This window comes from Hyperoodon ampullatus (genome assembly GCF_949752795.1).
Source record: "Hyperoodon ampullatus genome assembly, chromosome: 1".
NCBI classification, from domain to species: Eukaryota; Metazoa; Chordata; class Mammalia; order Artiodactyla; family Ziphiidae; genus Hyperoodon; species Hyperoodon ampullatus.
The window spans coordinates 193698951-193725964 of NC_136914.1; the positions used below are offsets into that span (position 1 = coordinate 193698951).

The following is a 27014-nucleotide window of genomic DNA, read 5'->3' on the forward strand; positions in this document are numbered from 1 at the left end:
CAGGGAACTATATTCAATATCCTGTGATAAACCATAATGGAAAAGAATGTGTGTGTATGTATTATATATATATAAGTGAATTATTTTGCTGTACAGCAGAAATTAATATGACATTGTAAATCAACTATATATCAATAAAATAAAATTTTTTAAAAAAACAAGATAGAACTCTTGATTTTCACCACCAGTTCTGCTACTCTCTTATTTGATCAACAGCATAACCATCAACTGAGTTGCTTGAGCCCAAAGCATATAGTCATCCTTTTTTCTTCTCTGTCCCTCACCCCCCAGATCCAATCCCTCAGTTAGTCCTGCCAGTGTGCCTCCCAGAAGTATCTTGAACCCCTCCACTTTGCTGCATCTTCACTCCTCTCAATCATCTTTTATCTTAACAACAACAGAAGCCTTCCCATTGGTCTCCCAGCTTTCACTCACACTCCTCTCGATTTCATTCTCCACAAAGTAACCACAAGGAACTATTAAGATTACAAACCAGATCATGTCACCCAAGACTTCAAACTCTCCAAGGCCTCCACTGCATTTAGAATAAAATTCAATCTCTTTACCTGCCCCAAATCCCAAAATGAGTTGTGACCACTGCTCTTCTCTCATCTCCTTCTGGGCTTTCCTTTTATCTCTCTACTCCAATCACACTGGCCCAGGGCCTTTGCACCAGCTGCTGCCTTTGCCTGGAATGTTCTTCCTCCTAATCTTCACATAGCCAGCTCCATCATGTTATTTACATCATGATGTATATGTCACCTCCTCAGACAGGCCTTCCATGATCAACCACTCTAACACATCACTCTGTTTTAATTCTCCATGTGGCACTTATTACTAATAAATCAGTGTGTGTGTGTGTGTGTGTGTGTGTGTGTTTAGCTTATATGTTTCTTGCCTATTTATTCTTACTAGAATGTAAGATTCAAGACAGCAGAGGCGAGGCAGGAAGATGGCGGAAGAGTAAGACGCGGAGATCACCTTCCTCCCCACAGATACATCAGAAATTCATCTACACGTGGAACAACTCCAACAGAACACCTACTGAACGCTGACAGAAGACCTCAGACCCCCCAAAAGGCAAGAAACTCCCCACATACCTGGGTAGGTCAAAAGAAAAAAAGAATAAACAGAGACAATAGGATATGGACGGGACCTGCACCAGTGGGAGGGAGCCGTGAAGGAGGGAAGGTTTCTACACACTACAAGCCCCTTCGAGGGCGGAGACTGCAGGTGGCGGAGGGGGAAAGCTTCGGAGTAGCGGAGGAGAGCACAGCAACAGGGGTGTGGAGGGCAAAGCAGAGAGATTTTGGCACAGAGGATCGGTGCCCTCAGGCACACACCAGCCCGAGAGACTTGTCTGCTCGGCCGCCGGGGCGGGCGGGGCTGGGAGCTGAGGCTCGGGTATCGGCTTTCACTCGGAGCGCAGGGAGAGGTCTGGGGCTGGCGGCAGGAAGAGACCCTGAAGGGGTTAGTGCTAGCCCGGAGGGAGTCCGGGGAAAGGGTCTGGAGCTACCGGAGAGGCAAGAGACTTTTTTCCCTTTTGTTGCCTGGTGCGCGAGGAGAGGGCATTCCCCTCCCTCCCCTCTGCCTGAGTGAGCCAGAGCCCCCGAATCAGCGGCTCCTTTAAACCCGTCCTGTCTGAGCGAAGAACGGACGCCCTCCGGCGACCTACGCGCAGAGGCGGGGCCAGGTCTAAGGCTGAGACCCGGGAGCTGTGAGAGCAGAGACAGGGAAATCTCTCTGTGCAGCCTCCGAGGCAGCGGATTAAAGCTCCACGGTCCATTTGATGTGCCCTGCGTCTGTGGAGTGCATGAATGGACAGCGAATCATCCCAAATTGAGGAAGTGGACCTTGAGGACAAGATTTAAGACTTTCCCCCCCTTTTTTTTTTCCTCTTTTTACAACGAATTATCTCAAATTAAGGAGGTGGACTTAGCAAGATTTCAGACTTTTCGCCCTTTTCCTCTTTTTACAACGAATTATCCCAAATCGAGGAGGTGGACTTGGAGAGCAAGATTTTTGATTTTTCCCCCTGCTCTCTTTTTGTGAATGTGTATGTGTAATCTTCTGTGTAAGATTCTCTCTGTATAGCTTTGCTTCCACCATATGTCCCAGGGTTCTTTCGGTCCGTGTTTTTTTTCAATAATTACTTTTTAATTTTAATAACGCTACCATATTTCATACTTTATTCTATTTTACTTTACCTGCTCTTTCTTTTTTTCCTCCCTTCCCTTCCTCCCTCCCTCTCTCCGCTCCTCCTTTCCTTCTTTCTTTTTCTTTCCTCCATCCCTCCCTCCCTCCCACCCTTCTTCTTTCCACTTTCTCTTTCTTTCCTTCCTCCCTCCCTCCCTCAGTCCTGTCTTTCTTTCTTTCTTTCCTTCCTCCCTCCCTCCCTCTCTTCTTCCATTCACTCTTCCTTTTGCTTTCATTCCTCCCTCCCTCCCTCCTTTCTTTCCTTTCTTTCCATCCTTCCTCCCTCCCTCCTTTCTTTCTTTCTTCCTTCCTTCCTTACTTCCCTTCTTCCTTTCTTTCAATCTCTCTTTCTTTCTTCTACTAATTATTTCTTTCTACTTTTTCTCACTGTTATTCTGAGCCGGGTGGATGAAAGGCTCTTGGTGCTGCAGCCAGGAGTCAGTGCTGTGCCTCTGAAGTGGGAGAGCCAACTTCAGGACACGGGTCCACAAGAGACTTCCCAGCTCCACATAATATCAAGCAGCGAAAATCTCCCAGGGATCTCCATCTCAACACCAGCACCCAGCTTCAGCCAACGACCAGCAAGCTACAGTGCTGGTCACCCTATGCCAAGCAACTAGCAAGGCAGGAACACAACCCCACCCATTAGCAGAGAGTATACCTAAAAACATAATAAGGCCACAGGCACCCCAAAACACACCACCAGACGTGGACCTGTCCACCAGAAAGACAAGATCGAGCTTCAACCACCAGAACACAGGCATTAGTCCCCCCCACCAGGAAGCCTACACAACCTACTGAAACAACCTTAGCCACGGGGGACAGACACCAAAAACAACGGGAACTACGAATCTGCAGCCTGCAAAAAGGAGACCCCAAACACAGTAACATAAGCAAAATGAGAAAGCAGAAAAACACACAGCAGGTGAAGGAGCAAGATAAAAACCTACCAGACCTAACAAATGAAGAGGTAATAGGCAGTCTACCTGAAAAAGAATTCAGAATAATGATAGTAAAGCTGATCCAAGATTCTATTTCCCAGATCCAAAATCTTGGAAATAGAATAGACAATATGCAAGAAACAGTTAACAAGGACCTAGAAGAACTAAAGATGAATCAAGCATCGATTAAAAACACAATAAATGAAATGAAAAATACTCTAGATGGGATCAATAGCAGAATAACTGAGGCAGAAGAACGGATAAGTGAGGTGGAAGATAAAATAGTGGAAATAACTGATGCAGAGAAAAATAAAGAAAAAAGAATGAAAAGAACAGAGGACAGTCTCAGAGACCTCTGGGACAACATTAAACGCACCAACATTCGAATTATAGGGGTTCCAGAAGAAGAAGAGAAAAAGAAAGGGACTGAGAAAATATTTGAAGAGATTATAGTTGAAAACTTCCCTAATATGGGAAAGGAAATAGTTAATCAAGTCCAGGAGGCACAGAGAGTCCCATACAGAATAAATCCAAGAAGAAATACGCCAAGACACATATTAATCAAACTGTCAAAAATTAAACACAAAGAAATCATATTAAAAGCAGCAAGGGAAAAACAACAAATAACACACAAGGGAATCCCCATCAGGTTAACAGCTGATCTCTCAGCAGAAACTCTACAAGCCAGAAGGGAGTGGCAGGACATAATTAAAGTGATGAAGGAGAGAAACCTGCAACCAAGATTACTCTACCCAGCAAGGATCTCATTCAGATTTGATGGAGAAATTAAAACGTTTACAGACAAGCAAAAGCTGAGAGAGTTCAGCACCACCAAACCAGCTTTACAACAAATGCTAAAGGAACTTCTCTAGGCAAGAAACACAACAGAAGGACTATACCTACAATAACGAACCCAAAGCCATTAAGGAAATGGGAATAGGAACATACATATCAATAATTACCTTAAATGTAAATGGACTAAATGCTCCCACCAAAAGACACAGAGTGGCTGAATGGATACAAAAACAAGACCCATATATATGCTGTCTACAAGAGACCCACTTCAGACCTAGAGACACATACAGATTGAAAGTAAGGGGATGGAAAAAGATATTCCATGCAAATGGAAATCAAAAGAAAGCTGGAGTAGCAATTCTTATATCAGACAAAATAGACTTTAAAATAAAGACTATTAGAAGAGACAAAGAAGGACACTACATAACGATAAAGGGATCGATCCAAGAAGAAGATATAACAATTGTAAATATTTATGCACCCAACATAGGAGCACCTCAATACATAAGGCAAATACTAACAGCCATAAAAGGGGAAATCGACAGTAACACAATCATAGTAGGGGACTTTAACACCCCACTTTCACCAATGGACAGATCATCCAAAATGAAAATAAATAAGGAAACACAAGCTTTAAATGATACATTAAACAAGATGGACTTAATTGATATTTATAGGACATTCCACCCAAAAACAACAGAATACACATTTTTCTCAAGTGCTCATGGAACATTCTCCAGGATAGATCATATCTTGGGTCACAAATCAAGCCTTGGTAAATTTAAGAAAATTGAAATTGTATCAAGTATCTTTTCCGACCACAATGCTATGAGACTAGACATCAATTACAGGAAAAGATCTGTAAAAAATACAAACACATGGAGGCTAAACAATACACTACTCAATAATGAAGTGATCACTGAAAAATCAAAGAGGAAATTAAGAAATACTTAGAAACAAATGACAATGGAGACACGACGACCCAAAACCTATGGGACGCAGCAAAAGCAGTTCTAAGGGGGAAGTTTATAGCAATACAATCCCACCTTAAGAAACAGGAAACATTTCGAGTAAACAACCTGACCCTGCACCTAAAGCAATTAGAGAAAGAAGAACAAAAAACCCCCAAAGTTAGCAGAAGGAAAGAAATCATAAAGATCAGATCAGAAATAAATGAAAAAGAAATGAAGGAAACGATAGCAAAGATCAACCAAACTAAAAGCTGGTTCTTTGAGAAGATAAACAAAATTGACAAACCATTAGCCAGACTCATCAAGAAAAGAAGGGAGAAGACTCAAATCAGTAGAATTAGAAATGAAAAAGGAGAAGTAACAACTGACACTGCAGAAATACAAAAGATCATGAGAGATTACTATAAGCAACTCTATGCCAATAAAATGGACAACCTGGAAGAAATGGACAAATTCTTAGAAATGCACAACCTACCAAGACTGACTCAGGAAGAAATAGAAAATATGAATAGACCAATCACAAGCACTGAAATTGAAACTGTGATTAAAAATCTTCCATCAAACAAAAGCCCAGGACCAGATGGCTTCACAGGCGAATTCTATCAAACATTTAGAGAAGAGCTAACACCCATCCTTCTCAAACTCTTCCAAACAATATCAGAGGAAGGAACACTCCCAAACTCATTCTACGAGGCCACCATCACCTTGATACCAAAACCAGGCAAGGATGTCACAAAGAAAGAAAACTACAGGCCAATATCACTGATGAACATAGATGCAAAAATCCTCAACAAAATACTAGCAAACAGAATCCAACAGCACATTAAAAGGATCATACACCATGATCAAGTGGGGTTTATTCCAGGAATGCAAGGATTCTTCAATATACGCAAATCAATCAATGTGATACACCATATTAACAAGTTGAAGGAGAAAAACCATATGATCATCTCAATAGATGCAGAGAAAGCTTTCGACAAAATTCAACACCCATTTATGATAAAAACCCTGCAGAAAGTAGGCATAGAGGGAACTTTCCTCAACATAATAAAGGCCATATATGACAAACCCACAGCCAACATTGTCCTCAATGGTGAAAAACTGAAACCATTTCCACTAAGATCAGGAACAAGACAAGGCTGCCCACTCTCACCACTCTTATTCAACCTAGTTTTGGAAGTTTTAGCCACAGCAATCAGAGAAGAAAAGGAAATAAAAGGAATCCAAATTGGAAAAGAAGAAGTAAAGCTGTCACTGTTTGCAGATGACATGATACTATACATAGAGAATCCTAAAGATGCTACCGAAAAACTACTAGAGCTAATCAATGAATTTGGTAAAGTAGCAGGATACAAAATTAATGCACAGAAATCTCTGGCATTCCTGTACACTAATGATGAAAAATCTGAAAATGAAATCAAGAAAACACTCCCATTTACCATTGCAACAAAAAGAATAAAATATCTAGGAATAAACCTACCTAAGGAGACAAAAGACCTGTATGCAGAAAATTATAAGACACTGATGAAAGAAATTAAAGATGATATAAATAGATGGAGAGATATACCATGCTCCTGGATTGGAAGAATCAATATTGTGAAAATGACTCTACTACCCAAAGCAATCTACAGATTCAATGCAATCCCTATCAAACTACCACTAGCATTTTTCACAGAAGTAGAACAAAAAATTTCAAAATTTGTTTGGAAAAACAAAAGACCCCGAATAGCCAAAGCAATCTTGAGAACGAAAAACGGAGCTGGAGGAATCAGGCTGCCTGACTTCAGACTATACTACAAAGCTACAGTAATTAAGACAGTGTGGTACTGGCATAAAAACAGAAAGATAGATCAGTGGATCAGGATAGAAAGCTCAGAGATAAACCCCAGCACATATGGCCAACTTATCTTTGATAAAGGAGGCAGGAATGTACAGTGGAGAAAGGACAGCCTCTTCAATAAGTGGTGCTGGGAAAACTGGACAGGGACATGTAAAAGTATGAGATTAGATCATTCCCTAACACCATACACAAAAATAAGCTCAAAATGGATTAAAGACCTAAATGTAAGGCCAGAAACTATCAAACTCTTAGAGGAAAACATAGGTAGAACACTCTACGACATAAATCACAGCAAGATCCTTTTGGACCCACCTCCTAGAGGAATGGAAATAAAAACAAAGATAAACAAATGGGACCTAATGAAACTTCAAAGCTTTTGCACAGCAAAGGAAACCATAAACAAGACCAAAAGACAACCCTCAGAATGGGAGAAAATATTTGCAAATGAAGCAACTGACAAAGGATTAATCTCCAAAATTTATAAACAGCTCATGCAGCTCAATAGCAAAAAAACAAACAACCCAATCCAAAAATGGGCAGAAGACTTAAATAGGCATTTCTCCAAAGAAGATATACAGACTGCCAACAAACACATGACAGAATGCTCAACATCATTAATCATTAGAGAAATGCAAATCAAAACTACAATGAGATATCATCTCACACCAGTCAGAATGGCCATCATCAAGAAATCTAGAAACAATAAATGCTGGAGAGGGTGTGGAGAAAAGGGAACACTCTTGCACTGCTGGTGGGAATGTGAATTGGTACAGCCACTATGGAGAACAGTATGGAGGTTCCTTAAAAAACTAAAAATAGAACTACCATATGACCCAGCAATCCCACTACTAGGCATATACCCTGAGAAAACCATAATTCAAAAAGAGACATGTACCAAAATGTTCATTGCAGCTCTATTCACAATAGCCCGGAGCTGGAAACAACCTAAGTGTCCATCATCGGATGAATGGATAAAGAAGATGTGGCACATATATACAATGGAATATTACTCAGCCATAAAAAGAAACGAAACTGAGCTATTTGTAATGAGGTGGATAGACCTAGAGTCTGTCATACAGAGTGAAGTAAGTCAGAAAGAGAAAGACAAATACCGTATGCTAACACATATATATGGAATTAAAAAAAAAAAAAATGTCATGAAGAACCTAGGGGTAAAACGGGAATAAAGACACAGACCTACTTGAGAATGGACTTGAGGATATGGGGAAGGGGAAGGGTAAGCTGTGACAAAGGGAAAGAGAGGCATGGACATATATACACTACCAAACGTAAGGTAGATAGATAGTGGGAAGCAGCCGCAGAGCACAGGGAGATCAGCTCGGTGCTTTGTGACCGCCTGGAGGGGTGGGATGGGGAGGGTGGGAGGGAGGGAGATGCATGAGGGAGGGGATGTGGGAACAGATGTATATGTATGACTGATTCACTTTGTTATAAAGCAGAAACTAATAAAAAAAAAAAAAAGACAGCAGAGGCCTTATTTGCTTTTGTTGAGGATATAAAAGAGTAACAAATGAAGATTAAGTAATCAATAAATACTGAAGATGTGAATAGATGAATCCCCTAGGACTCCCATAATAAAAAAAGGCAATTTTTCTATGTCAAGAAATTGCTAACATTCACAGGAAGACAGACAAAATGAAAAGGCAGAGGGCTATGTACCAGATGAAGGAGCAAGGTAAAACCCCAGAAAAACAACTAAATGAAGTGGAGATAAGCAACCTTCTAGAAAAAGAATTCAGAATAATGATAGTAAAGATGATCCAGGACCTCACAAAAAGAATGGAGGCAAAGGCCGAGAAGATGCAAGAAATGTTTAACAAAGACCTAGATGAATTAAAGGACAAACAGAGATGAACAATACAATGACTGAAATTAAAAACATACTAGAAGGAAACAACAGCAGAATAAGTGAGGCAGAAGAACGGATAAGTGACCTGGAAGACAGAATGGTGAAATTCACTGCTGCAGAACAGAATAAAGAAAAAAGAATGAAAAGAAATGAAGACAGCCTAAGAGACCTCTGGGACAACATTAAATGCAACAACATTCGCGTTATAGGGGTCCCAGAAGGAGAACAGACAGAGAAAGGACCCAAGAAAATATTTGAAGAGATTATAGTCGAAAACTTCCCTAAGATGGGAAAGGAAATAGCTACCCAAGCGCAGAGAGTCCCATACAGGATAAACCCAAGGAGAAACATGCTGAGACACACAGTAATCACACTGGCAAAAATTAAAGACAAAGAAAAATTATTGAAAGCAGCAAAGGAAAAATGACAAATAACATACAAGGGAACTCCCATGAGGTTAACAGCTGGTTTCTCAGCAGAAATTCTACAAGCCAGAAGGGAGTGGCAGGACATATTTAAAGTGATGAAAGGGAAGAACCTACAACCAAGATTACTCTACCTAGCAAAGATCTCATTCAGATTCGATGGAAAAATCAAAAGCTTTAAAGACAAGTAAAAGCTAAGAGAATTCAGCACCACCAAACAAGCTCTACAACAAATGCTAAAGGAACTTCTCTAAGTGTGAAACACAAGAGAAGAAAAGGACCTACAAAAACAAACCCAAAACAACTAAGAAAATGGTAAGAGGAGCATACATATCAATAATTACCTTAGGGCTTCCCTGGTGGTGCAGTGGTTGGGGGTCCACCTGCCGATGCAGGGGACGCGGGTTCGTGCCCCGGTCCGGGAGGATCCCGCGTGCCGTGGAGTGGCTGGGCCCGTGAGCCATGGTTGCTGGGCCTATGCATCTGGGGCCTGTGCTCCGCAGCGGGAGAGGCCACAGCAGTGAGAAGCCCGCGTAACGCAAAAAAAAAAAAAAAAAAAAAAAAAAAAAATTACCTTAAACATGAATGGATTAAATGTTCCAACCAAAAGACACAGGCTCACTAAATGAGTACAAAAACAAGATCCATATATCTGCTGTCTACAAGAGACCCACTTCTGACCTAGGGACACATACAGACTGAAAGTGAGGGGATGGAAAAAGATATTCCATGAAAATGGAAATCAAAAGAAAGCTGGAGTAGCAACACTCATATTAGATAAAATAGACTTTAAAATAAAGAATGTTACAAGATACAAGGAAGGACTTTACATAATGATCAAGGGATTGATCCAAGAAAAAGATGTAAACATTATATATATATATATGCACCCAACATATGAGCACCTCAATACATAAGGCAACTGCTAACAGCTATGAAAGAGGAAATCGACAGTAACACAATAATAGTGGGGGACCTTAACACCTCACTTACACTAATGCACAGATCACCCAAACAGAAAATTAATGAGGAAACAAGGTTTAAATGACACAACAGACCAGATAGATTTAATTGATATTTATAGGGCATTCCATCCAAAAACAACAGATTACACTTTCTTCTCAAGTGTCCATGAAACATTCTCCAGGATAGATGACATCTTGAGTCACAAATAAAGCCTCAGTAAATTTAAGAAAACTGAAATCATATCAAGCATCTTTTCTGACCACAATGCTAGGAGATTAGAAATCAATTACAGGAAAAAAAATGTAAGAAACACAAACACATGGAGGCTAAACAATATGTTACTAAATAACCAAGAGATCACTGAAGAAACCAAAGAGAAAATCAAAAAATACCTAGAGACAAATGACAATGAAAACACAATGATCCAAAACATATGGGATGCAGTAAAAGCAGTTCTAAGAGGGAAGTTTATAGCAGTACAAGCCTACCTCAAGAAACAAGAAAAATCTCAAATAAACAATCTAACATTACACCTAAGGGAACTAGAGAAAGAAGAACAAACAAAACCCAAAGTTATCAGAAGGAAAGAAATCATAAAGATCAGAGCAGAAATAAATGACTAGAAACAAAGAAAACAATAGCAAAGATCAATAAAACTAAAAGCTGGTTCCTTGAGAAGATAAACAAAATTGATAAACCATTAGCCAGACTCATCAAGAAAAGAGGGAGAAGACTCAAATCAATAAAATCAGAAATGGACTTCCGGGGAAGATGGCGGAAGAGTAAGACGCGGAGATCACCTTCCTCCCCACAGATACACCAGAAATACAGCTACACGTGGAACAACTCCTACAGAACACCTACTGAATGCTGGCAGAAGACCTCAGACTTCCCAAAAGGCAAGAAACTCCCCACGTACCTGGGTAGGGCAAAGCGGAGAGATTCCTGCACAGAGGATCGGTGACGACCGGCACTCACCAGCCTGAGAGACTTGTCTGCTCGCCTGCCGGGGCAGGCGGCGCTGGGAGCTGAGGCTTGGGCTTCAGTCAGAGAACAGGGAGAGGACTGGGGCTGGCGGCGTGAACACAGCCTCAAGGGCTAATGTGCCACAGCTAGCCGGGAGGGAGTCCGGGAAAAAGTCTGGACCTGCCGAAGAGGCAAGAGACTTTTTCTTCCCTCTTTGTTTCCTGGTGTGCGAGGAGAGGGGATTAAGAGCGCTGCTTAAAGGGGCTCCACAGACGGGCGCGAGCTGCGGCTGAAAGCGCGGACCCCAGAGACAGGCTTGGGACTCTGGGGCTGCTGCCACCGCCACAAGGCCTGTGTGCAAGCGCAGGTCACTGTCCACGCCCCCCTTGCGGGGAGCCTGTGCAGCCCGTCACTGCCGGGGTCCCGGGATCCAGGGACGGCTTCCCTAGGAGAACGCACGGCACACCTCGGGCTGGTGCAACGTCACGCTGGCCTCTGCCGCCGCAGGCTCGCCCCACTCTCCGTGCCCCTCCCTCCCCTCGGCCTGAGTGAGCCAGAGCCCACGAATCAGCTGCACCTTTAACGCTGTCCTGTTTGAGCGAAGAACAGTCGCCCTCCAGCGACCTACACGCAGGGGCAGGGCCAAATCCAAAGCTGAGACCCGGGAGCTGTGAGAACAAAGAAGAGAAAGGGAAATCTCTCCCAGCAGCCACAGAAGCAGCGGATTAAAGCTCCACAATCAACTTGATGTACCCTGCATCTGTGGAATACATGAATAGACAACAAATCATCCTAAAGTGAGGAGCCAGGAGTCAGTGCTGTGCCTCTGAGGTGGGAGACCCAACTTCAGGACACTGGTCCACAAGAGACCTCCCAGCTCCACATAATATCAAACGGCGAAAATCTTCCAGAGATCTCCATCTCAACGCCAGCACCCAGCTTCACTCAACAACCAGCAAGCTACAGTGCTGGACACCCTATGCCAAACAACTAGCAAGACAGGAACACAATGCCAGCCATTAGCAGAGAGGCTGCCTAAAATCATAAAAAGTCCACAGACACCCCAAAACATATTAACAGATGTGGACCTGCCCACCAGAAAGACAAGATCCAGCCTCATCCACCAGAACACAGGCACTAGTCCCCTCGACCAGGAAGCCTACACAACCCACTGAACCAACCTTAGCCACTGGGGACAGACACCAAAAACAACAGGAATTACGAACCTGCAGCCTGAAAAAAGGAGACCCCAAACACAGTAAGATAAGCAAAATGAGAAGACAGAAAAACACACAGCAGGAGAAGGAGCAAGATAAAACCCCACCAGACCTAACAAATGAAGAGGAAATAGGCAGTCTACCTGGAAAAGAATTCAGAATAATGATAGTAAAGATGATCCAAATTCTTGGAAATAGAATAGACAAAATGCAACAAACAGTTAACAAGGACCTAGAAGAACTAAAGATGAATCGAGCAATGATTAAAAACACAATAAGTGAAATGAAAAATACTGTAGATGCGATCAATAGCAGAATAACTGAGGCAGAAGAACAGATAAGTGACGTGGAAGATAAAATAGTGGAAATAACTACTGCAGGGCAGAAGAAAGAAAAAAGAATGAAAAGAACTAAGGACTGTCTCAGAGACCTCTGGGACAACATTAAACGCACCAACATTCGAATTATAGGGGTTCCAGAAGAAGAAGAGAAAAAGAAAGGGACTGAGAAAATATTTGAAGAGATTATAGTTGAAAATTTCCCTAATATGGGAAAGGAAATAGTCAGTCAAGTCCAGGAGGCACAGAGAGTCCCATACAGGATAAATCCAAGGAGAAATACGCCAAGACACATATTAATCAAACTGTCAAAAATTAAATACAAAGAAAATATATTAAAAGCAGCAAGGCAAAAACAACAAATAACACACAAGGGAATCCCCATAAGGTTAATGGCTGATCTTTCAGCAGAAACTCTGCAAGCCAGAAGGGACTGGAGGGACATATTTAAAGTGATGAAGGAGAAAAACCTGCAACCAAGATTACTCTACCCAGCAAGAATCTCATTCAGATTTGATGGAGAAATTAAAACGTTTACAGACAAGCAAAAGCTGAGAGAGTTCAGCACCACTAAACCAGCTTTACAACAAATGCTAAAGGAACTTCTCTAGGCAAGAAACACAACAGAAGGAAAAGACCTACAATAATGAACCAAAAACAATTAAGAAAATGGGAATAGGAACATACGTATCGATAATTACCTTAAATGCAAATGGACTAAATGCTCCCACCCAAAGACAAAGATTGGTTGAATGGATACAAAAATAAGACCCATATATATGCTGTCTAAAACAGACCCACTACAGACCTAGAGACACATACAGATTGAAAGTAAGGGGATGGAAAAAGATATTCCATGCAAATGGAAACCAAAAGAAAGCTGGAGTAGCAATTCTCATATCAGACAAAATAGACTTTAAAATAAAGACTACTAGAAGAGACAAAGAAGGACACTACATAATGATCAAGGGATCGATCCAAGAAGAAGATATAACAATTGTAAATATTTATGCACCCAACATAGGAGCACCTCAATACATAAGGCAAATACTAACAGCCATAAAAGGGGAAATCGACAGTAACACATTCATAGTAGGGGACATTAACACTCCACTTTCACCAATGGACAGATCATCCAAAATGAAAATAAATAAGGAAACACAAGCTTTAAATGATACATTAAACAAGATGGACTTAATTGATATTTATAGGACATTCCATCCAAAAACAACAGAATACACATTTTTCTCAAATGCTCATAGAACATTCTCCAGGATAGATCATATCTTGGGTCACAAATCAAGCCTTGGTAAATTTAAGAATATTGAAATTGTATCAAGTATCTTTTCCGACCACAATGCTATGAGACTAGATATCAATTACAAGAAAGATCTGTAAAAAATACAAACACATGGAGGCTAAACAATACACTACTCAATAACGAAGTGATCACTGAAGAAATCAAAGAGGAAATTAAAAAATACCTAGAAACAAATGACAATGGAGACATGACGACCCAAAACCTATGGGATGCAGCAAAAGCAGTTCTAAAAGGGAAGTTTATAGCAATACAATCCCACCTTAAGAAACAGGCAACATCTCGAATAAACAACCTAACCTTGCACCTAAAGCAATTAGAGAAAGAAGGACAAAAACATCCCAAAGTTGGCAGAAGGAAAGAAATCATAAAAATCAGATCAGAAATAAATGAAAAAGAAATGAAGGAAACGATAACAAAGATCAATAAAACTAAAAGCTGGTTCTTTGAGAAGATAAACAAAATTGATAAACCATTAGCCAGACTCATCAAGAAAAAAAGGGAGAAGACTCAAATCAATAGAATTTGAAATGAAAAAGGAGAAGTAACAACTGGCACTGCAGAAATACAAAAGATCATGAGAGATTACTACAAGCAACTCTATGCCAATAAAATGGACAACCTGGAAGAAATGGACATATTCTTAGAAAAGAATGACCTTCCGAGACTGAACCAGGAAGAAATAGAACATAAGAACAGACCAATCACAAGCACTGAAATTGAAACTGTGATAAAAAAAAATCTTCCAACAAACAAAAGTCCAGGACCAGATGGCTTCACAGGCGAATTCTATCAAACATTTAGAGAAGAGCTAACACCTATCCTTCTCAAACTATTCTAAAATATAGCACAGGGAGGAACACTCCCAAACTCATTCTACGAGGCCACCATCACCTTAATACCAAAACCAGAAAAGGATGTCACAAAGAAAGAAAACTACAGGCCAATATCACTGATGAACATAGATGCAAAAATCCTCAACAAAATACTAGCAAACAGAATCCAACAGCACATTGAAAGGATCGTACACCATGATCAAGTGGGGTTTATTCCAGGAATGCAAGGATTCTTCAATATACGCAAATCAATCAACGTGATACACCATATTAACAAATTGAAGGAGAAAAACCATATGATCATCTCAATAGATGCAGAGAAAGCTTTCGACAAAATTCAACACCCATTTATGATAAAAACCCTGCAGAAAGTAGGCATAGAGGGAACTTTCCTCAACATAATAAAGGCCATATATGACAAACCCACAGCCAGCATCGTCCACAATGGTGAAAAACTGAAACCATTTCCACTAAGACCAGGAACAAGACAAGGTTGCCCACTCTCACCACTCTTATTCAACATACTTCTGGAAGTTTTAGCCACAGCAATCAGAGAAGAAAAGGAAATAAAAGGAATCCAAATCGGAAAAGAAGAAGTAAAGCTTTCACTGTTTGCAGATGACATGATAGTATACGTAGAGAATCCTAAAGATGCTACCAGAAAACTACTAGAGCTAATCAATGAATTTGGTAAAGTAGCAGGATATAAAATTAATGCACAGAAATCTCTGGCATTCCTATATACTAATGAGGAAAAATCTGAAAGTGAAATCAAGGAAACACTCCCATTTACCATTGCAACAAAAAGAATAAAATATCTAGGAATAAACCTACCTAAGGAGACAAAAGACCTGTATGCAGAAAATTATAAGACACTGATGAAAGAAATTAAAGATGATACAAATAGATGCAGAGATATACCATGTTCTTGAATTAGAAGAATCAACATTGTGAAAATGACTCTACTACCCAAAGCAATCTACAGATTCAATGCAATCCCTATCAAACTACCACTGGCATTTTTCACAGAACTAGAACAAAAAATTTCACAATTTGTATGGAAACACAAAAGACCCCGAATAGCCAGAGCAATCTTGAGAATGAAAAATGGAGCTGGAGGAATCAGGCTCCCTGACTTCAGACTATACTACAAAGCTACAGTAATCAAGACAGTATGGTACTGGCACAAAAACAGAAAGATAGATCAATGGAAAAGGATAGAAAGCCCAGAGATAAACCCATGCACATATGGTCACCTTATCTTTGATAAAGGAGGCAGGAATGTACAGTGGAGAAAGGACAGTCTTTTCAATAAGTGGTGCTGGGAAAACTGGACAGGGACATATAAAAGTATGAGATTAGATCACTCCTTAACACCATACACAAAAATAAGCTCAAAATGGATTAAAGACCTAAATGTAAGGCCAGACACTATCAAACTCTTAGAGGAAAACATAGGCAGAATACTCTATGACATAAATCACAGCAAGATTCTTTTTGACCCACCTCCTAGATAAATGGAAATAAAGACAAAAATAAACACATGGGACCTAATGAAACTTAAAAGCTTTTGCACAGCAAAGGAAACCATAAATAAGACCAAAAGACAACCCTTAGAATGGGAGAAAATATTTGCAAATGAAGCAACTGACAAAGGATTAATCTCCAAACTTTAAAAGCAGCTCATGCAGCTCAATAACAAAAAAACAAACAACCCAATCCAAAAATGGGCAGAAGACCTAAAGAGACATTTCTCCACAGAAGATATACAGACTGCCAACAAACACATGAAAGAATGCTCAACATCTTTACTCATTAGAGAAATGCAAATCAAAACTACAATGAGATATCATCTCACACCAGTCAGAATGGCCATCATCAAAAAATCTAGAAACAATAAATGCTGGAGAGGGTGTGGAAAAAAGGGAACACTCTTGCACTGCTGGTGGGAATGTGAATTGGTACAGCCACTATGGAGAACAGTATATGGAGGTTCCTTAAAAAACTACGAATAGAACTACCATATGACCCAGCAATCCCACTACTAGGCATATACCCTGAGAAAACCATAATTCAAAAAGAGTCATGTACCAAAATGTTCATAGCAGCCCTATTTACAATAGCCCAGAGATAGAAACAACCTAAGTGTCCATCATCGGATGAATGCATAAAGAAGATGTGGCACATATATACAATGGAATATTACTCAGCCATAAAAAGAAACGATATTGAGCTATTTGTAATGAGGTGGATGGACCTAGAGTCTGTCATACAGAGTGAAGTAAGGCAGAAAGAGGAAGACAAATCCTGTATGCTGACACATATATATGGAATTTAAGAAAAAAAATGTCATGGAGAACATAGGGGTAAGACAGGAATAAAGACCCAGACCTACTAGAGAATGGACTTGAGGATATGGGGAGGGGGAAGGGTAAGCTGTGACAAAGTGAAAGAGAGGCATGGACATGTATCCACTACCAAACGTAAGGTAGATAGCTAGTGGGAAGCAGCCCCATAGCACAGGGAGATCAGCTCGGTGCTTTGTGACTGCCTGGAGGGGTGGGATAGGGAGGGTGGGAGGGAGATGCAAGAGGGAGGGGATATGGGAACATACGTATATATATAACTGATTAAATTTGTTATAAAGCAGAAACTAACAAACCAGTGTTAAGATATTATACTCCAAAAAATAAAATAAAATAAAATAAAATCTGAAATGAAAAAGGAGAAGTTACAACAGACACCACAGAAATACAAAGCATCCTAAGAGACTACTACAAGTAACTCTATGTCAATACTCTATGGCAATAAAATGGACAACCTGGAAGAAATGGACAAATTCTTAGAAAGGTATAACCTTCCAAGACTGAACCAGGAAGAAATAGAAAATACGAACAGACAAATCACAAGCACTGAAATTGAAACTGTGATTAAAAATCTTCCAACAAACAAAAGTCCAGGACCAGATGGCTTCAAAGGTGAATTCTATCAAACATTTAGAGAAGAGCTAACACCCATCCTTCTCAGACTCTTCCAAAAAACTGCAGAGGAAGGAACACTCCCAAACTCATTCTATGAGGCCATCATCACCCTGATACCAAAACCAGACAAAGATACTACAAAAAAAGAAAATTACAGACCAATATCACTGATGAATATAGATGCAAAAATCCTCAACAAAATACTAGCAAACAGAATCCAACAACACATTAAAAGGATCATACACCACGAACGATCAAGTGGGATTTATCCCAGGGAAGCAAGGATTCTTCAATATACGCAAATCAATCAATATGAAACACCATATTAACAAACTGAAGAAGAGAAAGCATATCATCATCTCAGTAGATGCAGAAAAAGCTTTTGACAAAATTCAACACCCATTTATGATAAAAACTCTCCAGAAAGTGGGCATAGAGGGAACCTACCTCAACATAATAAAGGCCATATATGACAAACCCAGAGCAAACATCATTCTCAGTGTTGAAAAACTGAAAGCATTTCCTCTAAGATCAGGAACAAGACAAGGATGTCCAGTCTCACCACTGTTATTCAACATGCTTTTGGAAGTCCTAGCCATGCAGTAAGAGAAGAAAAAGAAATAAAAGGAATACAAATTGAAAAAGAAGAAGTAAAACTGTCACTGTTTGCAGATGACATGATACTATACATAGAGAATCCTAAAGATGCCACCAGAAAACTACTAGAGCTAACCAATGAATTTGGTAAAGCTGCAGGATACAAAATTAATACACAGAAATCTCTTGCATTCGTATACACTAATGATGAAAAATCTGAAAGAGAAATTAAGGAAACACTCCCATTTACCACTGCAACAGAAAGAATAAAATACCTAGGAATAAACCTACCTAGGGAGACAAAAGACCTGTATGCAGAAAACTATAAGACACTGATGAAACAAATTAAAGATGATACAAACAGATGGAGAGATATACCATGTTGTTGGATTGGAAGAATCAATATTGTAAAAATGACTCTACTACCCAAAGCAATCTACAAATTCAATGCAATCCCTATCAAATTACCAATGGCATTTTTTACAGAACTAGAACAAAAAAATCTTAAAATTTGTATGGAGACACAAAAGACCCCGAATAGCAAAAGTAGTCTTGAGGGAAAAAAATGGAGCTTCAAGAATCAGACACCCTGACTTCAGACTATACTACAAAGCTACAGCAATTAAAACAATATGGTACTGGCACAAAAACAGAAATATAGATCAATGGAACAGGATAGAAAGCCCAGAGATAAACCCACGCACCTACGGTCAACTAATGTATGACAAAGGAGGTAAGGACATACAAAGGAGAAAAGACAGTCTCTTCAATAAGTCGTGCTGAGAAAACTGGACAGCTATATATAAAAGAATGAAATTAGAACACTCCCTAATGCCATACACAAAAATAAACTCAAAATGGATTAGAGACCTAAATGTAAGACTGGACACTATAAAACTCTTAAAGGAAAACATAAGAAGAACAATCTTCGACATAAATCACAGCAAGATCTCTTTTGATCCACTTCTAGAGTAATGGAAATAAAAACAAAAATAAACAAATGGGACCTAATGTAACTTAAAAGCTTTTGCAAAGCAAAGGAAACTACAAACAAGACGAAAAGACAACCCTCAGAATGGGAGAAAATATTTGCAAATGGGGCTTCCCTGGTGGCGCAGTGGTTGAGCGTCCGCCTGCCGATACAGGGGACACGGGTTCATGCCCCGGTCCGGGAAGATTCCACATGCTGTGGAGCGGCTAGGCCCGTGAGCCATGGCCGCTGAGCCTGCGCGTCTGGAGCCTGTGCTCTGCAGTGGGAGAGGCCACAACAGTGAGAGGCCCGCATACTGCAAAAAAAAAATTTTTTTTAATATTTGCAAACGAATCAACGGACAAATATTAATCTCCAGAATATATAAACAGCTCATGCAGCTCAATATTAAAAAAAAAAAACCCAATCCAAAAATGGGCAGAAGACCTAAATAGACATTTCTCCAAAGAAGTCATACACATGGCCAAGAGGCACATGAAAAGCTGCTCAACATCATTAATTATTAGAGAAATGCAAATCAAAACTACAATGAGGGGCTTTCCTGGTGGCGCAGTGGTTGAGAGTCCGCCTGCCAATGCAGGGGACACGGGTTCATGCCCTGGTCCAGGAGGATCCCACATGCCACGGAGCGGCTGGGCCTGTGAGCCATGGCCGCTAAGCCTGCACATCCGGAGCCTGTGTTCCACAATGGGAGGGGCCACAGCGGTGAGAGGCCCACGTACCGCAAGAAAAAAAAAACTACAATGAGGTATCACCCCACACTAGTTATAATGGTCATCATCAGAAAATCTACAAACAACAAATGTTGGCGAGGGTGTGAAGGGAACCCTCTTGTACTGCTGGTGGGAATGTAAATTGATATAGCCACTATGGAGAACAGTATGGAGGTTCCTTAAAAAACTAAAAATAGAATTACCATATGACCCAGCAATCCCACTACTAGGCATATACCCTGAGAAAACCATAATTCAAAAAGACACATGCACTCCAATGTTCATTGCAGCACTGTTTACAATAGCCAGGTCCTGGAAGCAACCTAAATGCCCATCGACAGATGAATGGATAAAGAAGACGTGGTCCATGTATACAATGGACTATTACTCAGGCATAAAAAGGAACGAAATTGGGTTATTTGTAGAGACGTGGATGAAACTACAGACTGTCACACAGAGTGAAGTGAGTCAGAAAGGGAAAAACAAATATTGTATTTAACGCATATATGTGGAACCTAGAAAAATGGTACAGATGAACTTGTTTGCAGGGCAGAATTAGAGACACAGATGTAGAGAACAAACATATGGACACCAAGGGGGGAAAGCAGCAGGGGAGGGGTGTTGTGATGAACTGGGAGATTGGGATTGACATATATACACTAATATGTGTAAAATGGATAACTAATAAGAACCTGCTGTATAAAAACATAAATAAAATAACATACAAAAAAAAAAAGAAGGAGAGATTGCTAACAAAGGACTATCACCTTTGTGACCCAGAAAGGAAGCCAGAGTGGTAGGAACCTGGCAGTATTCAGAAAACTATCAAGTATAAAACCATGAGGCAAGCTATTTATTAAACGGGAGAATCTGCAAAGACTTCTCTTGAGAATATCAGAGACTTTTTCAAACCTAACGTATAGAACATACGTCTCCCAAAATACAATTCTGAAATATTCAGGCAGCTGGGCTGGATTGATTATAGATGGAGTGAAGCATGCCATTTAAGTCTCCCCATGATAGACTATAAATATTGATAGCCCCCTTTAGGTGGACGGTTCTGCCTGATGTTCCAGATGAAAGAACCATTTGGAAGGAAGAAAGTTATCCAGCTGCCTCTCTTTGAAAGATTGGGAAATATTATCAGAATGCCCAGAAATACAGAATTTGAATCAGAACAGAGGCCAGGATGAAAGTGAGAATACAAACCGGCTAAATGGGCAAAAAAAAGCTCCCCAAATAGATGCACTGGAGATGTTCCCCCAAAGTCCCACAGCTGCTCGGCCCCCAGAGGCTGGCATCCTGTACTTCAAGAGGCAACATCAGAAGCATGAGCGCTTAGTTCTGACCTAGCAGTCCTCGTTTTGCAGCAGGCCTTAACAAGAATTCTCCAGGCACAGAAAGGCTGTTCAAAAACAGACCATAGAGTACTGGGGGTTTTATTGATGGAAGTGCTCAAACTAGCCAATTGTTTGCAACCAGAAGCTAAATGACTCATAAACTCTTTCAGGAAAGGTCATATTGCACAGGGATTGACTGCAAAGCAATATGTACACCCTAACTTTTTAAAGGTCCAAGTTTTCTGGTGTGTGAATAAAATAATCTTAATTTAGGCTCAACTAGATAATCTCTTGAGGACGAGGCTGTGTCTTTATTCAGCTTTGTATCCCCACAGTACTTCAATATCCAGTAGGCAAACAACAAGGGTTTGCTTAGCAAATAAATCTCACCCCCACCATCTCCTCTAGCTTGCTTGCCCATGTATCCTCTCGCTCCCTCTCACCTCCCCTCCCTCTCTTTCTCTCTCTCTCCATCCATATCCCCACCACCTACCTAACCCTCTCTCCACCCCTCTTCTCTCTCTCTCTCTCTCTCTCTCTCACACACACACACACACACACGTATATACACCTGGGCTGTTTGTTAGGGCCTCCTGCTCATCTAACTTAAAACTATGAAGATGTGGATCTTAATATTCCACAGTGACCTCACCTTAACCATTACCCCAAAGCTAACAGATGGACTGGAGTGGGAGATACCATGGATCAACACTAGAGAAAAATGTGACAAAACACATCTGGCCCCAAGGATATTAGATAAGAGACTACGGAATGATATGAATATAATAATAATTATTATTAACATCATCACTGTCCTGTCTGAACAGCAGGAGAAAACACTTATCACTTGACATGGTTCAGAGATGATGTTCACGAAGTCAACACCCCTCTGAGCTGGCGTCAGACCTTCCCTCAGCCAAGCAGGATTCACTGCTTTCCTCCTGTGTGCTCTTAAGCAAGTTACTTAACCTCTCTCAGCCTCCCTTTCCTCATCCTGCAGGAGTGGCAGGGATGAGAGTAACCACAGAGTGGTCATGGGGATGAAATGAGATGCATCACATAAATCCCGTGGCACTGGGCCCAGCACATAGTACGTGCTCAATAAATGATATTGCGACTGTCAGTTACTGTGCTTCCCTACTTGGGTATCTCCTTCATGCCTGACACTTATGGCTTTCCTTCTGGGATGCATGAGCTTGGTCGAAATATGTTTTGTTCATTGAAACGAAAAGGATCTGGGATTTTTGCTTAATTTTGCCTGCCTTTTCACCCTGCTTCATGGCACAGCAATGATGACAATAAAGAGCTGACTCCTGGCTCTAAGCTGCTAAATCTTTTGCATCACTAGGGCTTTGTTTACGTCAGTGTTCCACACACGCGTGGAGAGCAGAAAGGGACTCACCAGCCTACTATGCCTTGATGGGACGACCCCTTGGGACTGTCCCATTGCCTCCACACTGTTTCTGTTTCATTATACAATCTCCTGGCTCTAATTTAGTTTCCCAAAAAAACTTCACCAAGAAGAATATTTCATAAGAAGCTGGAGAATAAGAAGGCAAGGCCAAGGCTTCCCTGGTGGCACAGTGGTTGAGTCTGCCTACCGATGCAGGGGATACGGGTTCGTGCCCCAGTCCGGGAAGATCCCACATGCCGCGGAGCGGCTGGGCCCGTGAGCCATGGCCACTGAGCCTGCGCGTCCGGAGCCTGTGCTCCACAACGGGAGAGGCCACAACAGTGAGAGGCCCGCGTACCGCAAAAAATAAAAATAAAAAATAAAAAAAATAAGAAGGCAAGGCCAGACATTTGGGAATCAGAGACACCCACCTTCCCTCTCTTCCTTCCTTCCTTCCTCAGTCAATCCACACAGATTAACTGAACACCTACTATGTGCCAAGTACTATGCTGGTGGCTGGGGATTGAGTCTCCAACAAGACAGACCCTGGTCCTACCATGCCTGCTGTATGGATGACCCCACAAATCATGAATCCATTACAATTAATTTCACAAACCAATAATTACAAATTGAGGTGAGCACAAGAAAGAAAAAATGCAGGGAGTTATAAGACTGTCTAAGATAGTCTGGGGATTCTCGGAATGCTTCCATGAGGCAGTAACATCTAGTTGAGGACCTGTCTGAAGAGTGATAAGAATTAACCAGCCCAAGAGGCACATAAGTGTGTCAGGGGGGTGAGGTGGGGAGTAGGCAATAAAAAGACTTGTGAAGTCCCTGAATTGCAAAATCGCAAGGAATGGAAAGAAGCTCAGAGTTGCCAGAATATTGGGCGGAGGGTGGGGAAGGGGGGCAGGGGAGGAAGAGAGATGATCTACACGATAGAGAATTGAATTGACTTGAACAGAATCTTTGGCAGAAGTCGGCAAACTCCAGCAGGGTTAAATCTGGTCCCTTCCTGTTTTTGTATAGCCTCCCCACACACACCAGCTAAGAATGTTTGTTTTCATATTTTTAAATAGTTGAAAAAAATAAAAAAGACTAATATTTAATAACATTGTGAAAATCTTATGAAGTTCAAATTACAGTAGCCATAAATAAAGTTTTACTGGAACACAGCCATGCCCGTACATTTACATATTGTCTATAGCTGCTTTCACACTACAGTGGCAGAGCTGGGTAGCTGCGACAGAGACTATATGGCATACAAGTCTAAAATATTTACTATCTAGCTCTTTATGGAAAAAAATTGTCAACCCCTGATCTAGTGAGATAGGCAGAAGTCAGATTATAAAATCTTTTAAATCATATTAAAATTTTAGGATCTTATCCCAAGAGCAGGGGAACACATTAACCCATTAACCCATTAAAGAGTTTGAAGAGGAGAACAGCATAATTCAGCAGTGCCCAGACCTGTCTGCACATTGGGTTAACCTAGGGAGCTTCCAGAATATAATGTATGAGTCTCACCCCCGGAGACTGTGCATCAGTTGGGTTTGTGTATGGCCTGGGTATGGGCTTTGGAATTTTTTGAAGATTCCTAGGTGATGTTAATGTGCAAGATAACTTTGGGAACCACGGATAGAATCGCATTTGCATTTTTACAAGATCACGCTAACTCAGGGCTTCTCCCTCTGGCTGAATACACATTAGAATCACCTGGGGGATATTTTCAAAGATACTGATGCCAAGGCCCACCCAGACCAATTACATCAGGATCTCTAGAAATGGGCTCCGAGCATTGCCCAGGTGATTCTAACGTGCAGCTCAGGTTACACACTCTGCATTAATGTGCAGCAAGGGTAGATACACGAAAGCCCTGGGAGGCTACTTCGCATGGTCCAAGTGAAAGATGGCAGAGGCTTGGCTTGAGTGTCTGGCGCTGGGACTGGGGAGAAGAAAAGTGAAGGGACAGTGAGCAGGACTTGGCGATGCACTGGTGACAGTGGGGGGCTGGGTGGAAAGTTTCAAAAGTGATATCTAAATGTCTAGCAAAGCAAATGGGTGCAGCCTGATGTCATTTATTGGGATGGGAACCTTGGAAGAGGAAGAAGTTTGGGGGGTAAGAACATTAGTTCTGTTCTGACATCTTGTTAAAAGGGAGGATGCCTATGATGGGATTAGTCAGATTGAGGCTATAAAGAAGGCTGGGGTCAAGTCACAAGAGGCCTTGAATGCTATCTTAACAATGCTCTCTTTATATAGCAGACAATGGCTACAATGATGTAGAGGAACACATATGGGCTTTTGATTCAGATGGTGTTCCTGCCACACACAGTGTGTGTGTTCCCTCAGCTTCCTCATCTACAGAATGGAATGTAAAATGTTCACACTCTGTCTCCTATGCCTTTGGCCAGCTGACCTCAATGACGGCACAGGCCTCAATAAAGACGCTTACAAAGGTGTTGTGAAGATTAAATGAGATATTATGTGAATCTCTAGAAATTTATGTAGCACAAAAGACCCTCAAAAATGGTAGCTGTTATTCCTAAAGGAGAATGACACAGTGACACCTCACAGTGATGTTTTAGGAAGTGTATATGGACAATGGTGTGAAGGATAAGCACATAAGATTAGAAACTGGCACTTAGGTTTAGCAGTTATGACAGACAACATGATGGTATCTGTTCATCTATCAGTAAGAAGTCAGAGTCCCGCAATCCTGTGGAGTCCACAGTCCTCCAGAATCCTGGCTACCCTCCCAGTGCACTGCTACTCCTTCCCAAGTGTGGCTCTGGTTGTCTGTCTTGACCAAGGTGAAGGCCAGATCTCTAGCCACCATACTCACAGTCCAGGCGACAAGATGGAGAAAAAGACGAAAAGAAGAGGATTCTATCAACTCTTAAAGTGTATATACAAGCAGAAAATTAACTTTAGAGATGAGCAAGAATGACTTCCTTCAAAGAGAAAGGGGATCCAGAGAAACCAGAATGCACCCTGCACTGCTGATCACAGCAGAATTAAAGCCAAGAGCAGAACTCAGATCATCGAAGCAAATGAGTCATAGTACCTGGCGAGGAAGCGAGGCTTCAGCCAGACACCAGTCAGAACTAAAGATTATGGCTCTTGCAAGTTAGCCAGAGGAGTTCCTATAACTGTGGACAACCCAAAAATGACCTCTGCCCTCAAACATGAGGCTAAAAACAAATGGATGCTGAGAGCATTAAAACAATAACTGTATCTGCTCAGATTAACCATACATCTGATGTAAATCCATATACACCTCACAAGATGTCATCAAATAAATACTTCTGTCCCTTTAATGTAAAACAAAATACATATGTAGGAAAGTGCCTAAAATATACATGAATAGTTTAATAGTAATTTTTAAAGTGAACCCTCATGTAACTACCTCTACAGGCAAGAGATAAAACATTACACCACCTCAAAAGCACAGCTCTCTGGTCACAACACCCCTCCTTCCCACCCAGAAGTAATTAACTACTATCCTTGTTCTCGTGATGTATACTTCCTTCCTTTTCTTTATGATATTTACACTTATGTATGTCTCTAAACAATGTTGTTTCTTTCATCTTTATATGAATGGAATCATGTGTTCTTCTGGACTCCACTTCTTCTGCTCAGCATTATGTTTGTGGCCCCAAAGAATTTATGGGTGAAATTACATGATGTCTGACATCTGAGTTAAAATACTGTGAGGAAGGAGAAGTTGCTTTGAATACGGTGGTCATAAATTCATCACTGTTGAAGCTAGGCGATGGATAGATTAGGCTCTTTATACTATACTCTGGACTCTTAAATAAGTTTCAAACTTTTTATAATAAAAAATTGTTTAAATTACTTTGTGAGATTCATTTTACGACAACAATTTTCATTGCTGTATAGCAACAGTTTTCTAAGTAAGGTCCCAAAACCAGGAGCATCAGAATCATTGGGGAATTTGTTTAAATGCAAATATGCAAATAATTGGGCTCCACCCCAGACTTACTGAACCAGAAACTCTTGGAATGGGGCCCAGTAATCTGTGTTTTAATAAGTCCTCCAGATAGTTCTGATGCATGCTCAAGTTTGATAACCACTACTCAATAGTATTCTATTCTGTGAATGTTCCACAATTGATTTATCCATTCTACTACGGATACACTTATATATTATTTCAAGTTTGGGAGTTTCAAATTTGTGGATATTATAAATAGTCTTGTACAAGACTTTTGGTGACAAGAGTCTCTCTGACATATACCTAGTGGTAAAATAATAGAATCCCAGAATCATAGGGTGTATGTATCATCAACACTACATGAT

General features: G+C 40.8%; 1 protein-coding gene across 2 annotated transcripts in view; it reads right to left on the reverse strand.

The window, feature by feature from the left end:
* HTR7 (5-hydroxytryptamine receptor 7) overlaps nt 1-27014 on the reverse strand; it is a gene marked incomplete at both ends in the record, with an annotated part of 106449 nt that overhangs the window by 71465 nt on the left and 7970 nt on the right. The gene's annotated exons all lie outside the window — the stretch shown is intronic.